Source organism: Pagrus major, chromosome 11, assembly GCF_040436345.1.
Source record: "Pagrus major chromosome 11, Pma_NU_1.0".
Taxonomy (NCBI): Eukaryota; Metazoa; Chordata; class Actinopteri; order Spariformes; family Sparidae; genus Pagrus; species Pagrus major.
In genome coordinates, this window is record NC_133225.1 from 28,921,975 (window position 1) to 28,926,370 (window position 4,396).

The window sequence follows — 4,396 nt, forward strand, 5'->3', positions numbered from 1 at the left end:
CTCTAGTTTGTATGGAAGCTCATTTCGACCAATTTTGATGAAAAAAGTAAAAGATAATCCTGTAGTCATAATGAGAAATGTTCATAAAATGTAAATGTTGAAGGTCAATATCTCAAAATAAGAAGTTTGTATCTCAAAATAATGACTTCTCAAATGAATGAAACTTTCTCAAGATAATGAGAACTTAAAATAATAACTTGGCATCTCAAGGAGATATTTCCCCAAAATAATGACTTAATATCTCAAAAATAATGAGCTGGTATCTCAAAACAATGACAAACTCAAAATAATGACTCACTCATCTTAAAATAATGACTTAGTATCTGAAAATAAGAAGTTAGTATCTGAAAATAAACAGAAACTTTCTCAAAGTAATGACTTTGTGTTATTTCAAAATAATGAGGGTTTGGCTTTTCCCTGATCACTTTGGCAGAAATGGGCCTTCATAAATTTGCCTAATGGCACATAATGCATCTATGGGGAACAGTCAAGGGGCTGCAGTGTCAGCAAGTATGGAGTTTCTGACTCTCACTCACAAGGAATTTACATTAGCATTTCTTAACAGGTCTCATGTGGCGATCATCAGTTAAAGGCAAAGAGAGAATGTGGTGGGGGGTCTGACAAAAAGACAGTGGAGGTTAGAGACATTTCCAAAGGGATAGATACTGGGAGGATGGGTTTAACTCAAGCCACTGCTATAGACATGCTAATGACTGCAAACACTACACTAACAAAATAAATCCATCTTTCTGCTTTAAATCCAGCTTTCTCCAGATATGTTTAAACTTTTTTCTAAGATGGGTTTTCTTCCAAGTCCAACTAACTATCCCGTTGTCCTTCTTTTCCGTTGATAAATCTACAAGCTTTAAACATGCAAATAACATGTTCACTTCAAAAATGTAACTACTGGGTGCAAGATGCCTCTTACTTCACTCTAAAGTCTATTCTTAGGGAATGTTTTAGTTGCATCCTGAAATAGTGTCCCAGCTAGTTGTGAAAACAATGCAGAGAAACCTTCCCTCTTACCTCAAACTCTGCACGTCCTTCTTTCTGCACAGTAAAAGTTAAATATGACATGGATAAATGATTTTAGAGTGATATTCACTTGAATTCACACTCACCTGAGTAGCTGTGGTAGTTTACTGCTCATCACGACTAAAGCAGAGAGGCAACAACAGAGACACAAGATGCACAGAGTATGTGTGTGGTTATGGAGAGACATGTGAATGCGTTGTCAGAATTGGACATAGTTTGGATGAATGAAGCTGTTATCACAAACATTCTCACTCGTTGGACTGTGGGGAATGTGTACAAATGAAGGGTTCTTAAAAACATCATGTAGTGTGTATTGTCTCTCAGTATGCAGACCTGAAAGTTTGTTCTTTTCTTTGCAAATGCATGTAAACAGCTAATAGAAAGAAAACATTTGTCAATCTAGTGTGTGTTATTTTGATGTGACTTGCGATGTCCAACAGGCGTGTCTGACACATTAACTCATTTGAACCGAAGCAGCATAAAACACTTTAGTTATTTGAGTGATAATAACAGTTTTTCTTGTGTTGTCTTTGTGCCATTTTATCCCATGTGTTTAAGTCATGTTTGAGTTACATGTTTTTTCAAGGGAAATTGTCTCTTCTCTCAGTGGCTCAATGCTTAATCAATATTTCTAGAATCAGTTCTAAGTCATTGAAAGACCATTACACACTTTGGATCAATGCACTGTGCAAGCTTATACTGAACTCCTGAGCATGGCTGCCCCCAGCTGGTCATTGTGGGTACTTTAGTTTAGAACTTCAGCCACTCCATGTGTAATATTTTGGGAGGATAAAACTGAGTCCTGTCTAGAAAGTTATGATCCCATTGAATATTTAACAGTGTGGATTTTATTTATGTATCAACCTGCTCTTACTGTTCATGAAAAGGTCCTTTTGCCTTTGAGAAAGTGCTCTATAAATACATTTTAGTACTATTTTTTTTAATTAAATGATGTTCTACATTCAAAAATACAAAATCAAGATTTGTAATTATACTATATTTACATGTATAGTAGTTTATACTGTATACTATGGATCTACTGACTTTTGTTGAGTTTTAGAATCTTGTTTTTTTCGTGTTTTTTTAAGCATATATATTTTTTAGTATAGTGCATAACTCTGCCAGGGCCAAGCAGTCCCCTTTATGCAGTAAAACGCACTCACTCATAGAAACCAGCCACTTCAATATACCTGATTTTCTTTTTCAATAAATCCATGCATTATTCCTTGAGAAATGAACAAAAATGTAAAAAAAAAAAAAACAAAAAAAAAAACAACCCACCTCTCGGACAATTTCAAAGAAAATGATTTTAAAAATCTCTGTATTTGTCCCTTTGTCCCGACCCACACCAAAAGTTAACAGGGTCTATTCTGGGTCAAGACCTTTCCTCCACCCGAGTTTTGTAGAAATACGTTGTGTAGTTTTTGTGTAATCCTGCTGACAAACCAACAAACCAACCAACCAACCAATACAGCTTTTCCACCAAAATTAGCAGGTCTACACGGGTATTTCAAATGCGGGTACACACACTTAAAATTGCCTATTTACCCCATTCCCACTTCCCACAGGGAAGACAGCCTGTCTGTGAAGCATTGTACATCACTGACGTCACGTTTGACGTCACGACTGCGCCGGAAACAGTTGTAACAGAAGAGAAAACAACAACAGACCCATTGTGAAAGAAGTGTCTGTAAAACGGTGCATTAATTATTTAAGAAATGACTCGTTTCACTCTCATAATTTGAGCCATTCAGTCCAATAACATTTGGAAAGTCTAGAAAAACCGCACGATTAAATTATTTTATCCCCCTGCAAGTTAGCTGGGCCCTAAACCGGAAGTTAGCCGGCTCGGCCGGTGATCCAGGTATTTTCATAGCCATGAAGTCGAGCTTATTTGGCTTCAAAACACCACTGAGCAGCTTTCATAGGAATGAACGGGGCTCCACCTCCAACACTGTGTCCAGTAATAAAAAGTCATTAATAGACCGCATCCCAAATTTATTTATGCACCACCACTGGATGTTGATAATGCGTCATCACTTTTGTGGGAATTTAGCATGTTCACCCGGGTCTTACGTTTCAATCAAAACCGAGCCAAGGTGATAGAAACCCATGTCTACCGCAGAGTCAATTGACCCGGTGTAAATGCCGAGTGTATGCATTCCCATTGCACACAAAAGCCTGATCTTTGGGTTTAAGTGGGATTTTGGACCAGTGGAAAAGGGGTACAGCTTTAGGTAGCAGAAAATTGAAATTCTACTAGTATCTCTCTAATTTGTACTTAAGAATTCGTTACATTCTATCACTGCTAAAATGATTGACGCTTTAATACTTACACCAGTGTTGCAGGTGGTAAAGTTGGAGCTAATTTTATACACTTTATTAACCCTGCAGGGATTAATAAAGTCTTATCTCATCAACCTAATATGATATTGAAATGCTCTGTTGATATTTTTTTGTATTATTAATCTTAATCTGCAAAGTGACAACGGTTACAAATATAGTGGAATAAAAGTACAACGTTTCCCTCAATTGTGGTGGAGTAGAAGCAGCAGAAAAAGGAGACAGGCTGCGCTCTTACTAGCAATGTCATTTTACATTGTGGACGTGTTTGCATATAGATTTCTGTTTTGTTTTGTCAAAACTTATCGGGGCTCTCAGGGGAAACCCGCATGTCTCTTCAAAAAACTGCCGTGACCCGGATTCGAACCGGGGTTGCTGCGGCCACAACGCAGAGTACTAACCACTATACGATCACGGCGAGCTGTCCGTCGGACGAGTCTGCCAGGATTTCCACAGATCAAAATCAGTCTTCTAATAGTGAACAACTTTTGTTTTGTGACATGTTGTGATTAAAATACCCTTTTATACATTAACGCGAATAAATCAGGCACAAAATGGAGTTATTGTATTATGTGTGTCAAACACTTTCAGCTAAAAACCCGAATAAGCAAAGATTGTATTCTACGGAAATTCTCAATTGATACATTTTAATTATGTTTTTGTCATTAATTTCAGCCTGTGTAGAATTCGATCTAAATAAGTAAAAGAACAAATTAGTCCTTTTTCTTTGGTGCTGTCAGAAAATAACATCAGAGTGATACGCCTTCATTTTACTGTATCTTCGACTATGGGCGTGGCTTATGGCAGTTTAAAAATCCAGTCGACAAATTATTGGTCAATAGCGGTGTATTCATACGGTTTCAATCTACTCTCTTTACCCATTGGACAAGACGGAACCATAACTCGCTCACCATTGGCTGATTAAACAACACACCGAATTTCAAACGGTCCTCATGTTGTTGAAGGAAGCGTGTGTTAACGTTTGCTAGTTGGCTAGCATTAGGACAGAGCCAGTAGC

General features: G+C 37.5%; 1 non-coding gene across 1 annotated transcript; it reads right to left on the minus strand.

The window, feature by feature from the left end:
* Nucleotides 1–3,724: 3,724 nt before the first annotated feature.
* trnah-gug (transfer RNA histidin (anticodon GUG)) lies at nucleotides 3,725–3,796 on the minus strand. Its single transcript has one exon. It is a non-coding gene; the product is annotated as a tRNA-His (tRNA).
* Between the last annotated feature and the right edge of the window lie 600 nt (nucleotides 3,797–4,396).